Genomic DNA, 447 nt, shown 5'->3' on the forward strand with positions numbered 1-447 from the left:
TAAAAATTTAAATTTTTTTATTTCTTAAATATAAACTTCCTGTATTTAATATATTTAATACTGCCTAACGGTATTCGGTAGCTAAATTCATTTTTTAATACCTATTCGATCATAGAAAAGTAAAGTTAAAACTCTAATTTAGTAAAGAAAAATGAGCTTTGTAATAAATGCACTAAAGTGAAAATTAAACCACCAAATTATAAACAAAGGCACAAAGGCCTAAATCTAATAAAAATAATCTTTTAAAATAAAAAATTAATAAAATAATAGAACGAGAAGTTAATCACTATGAATTGATGAATTGATAACATTCATGCATTATGTCAAACTTTTATTATTTTAATTCAAATGTAATTAGATATTCATTTTCTCATTTTACTAACTTTGTATTCTTATTTTATAGAAGTTTATTCTAAATATAAATAAATAGCTAGCTAGACAAATTAT

This window comes from Arachis ipaensis, chromosome B03 (assembly GCF_000816755.2).
Source record: "Arachis ipaensis cultivar K30076 chromosome B03, Araip1.1, whole genome shotgun sequence".
Classification (NCBI taxonomy): Eukaryota; Viridiplantae; Streptophyta; class Magnoliopsida; order Fabales; family Fabaceae; genus Arachis; species Arachis ipaensis.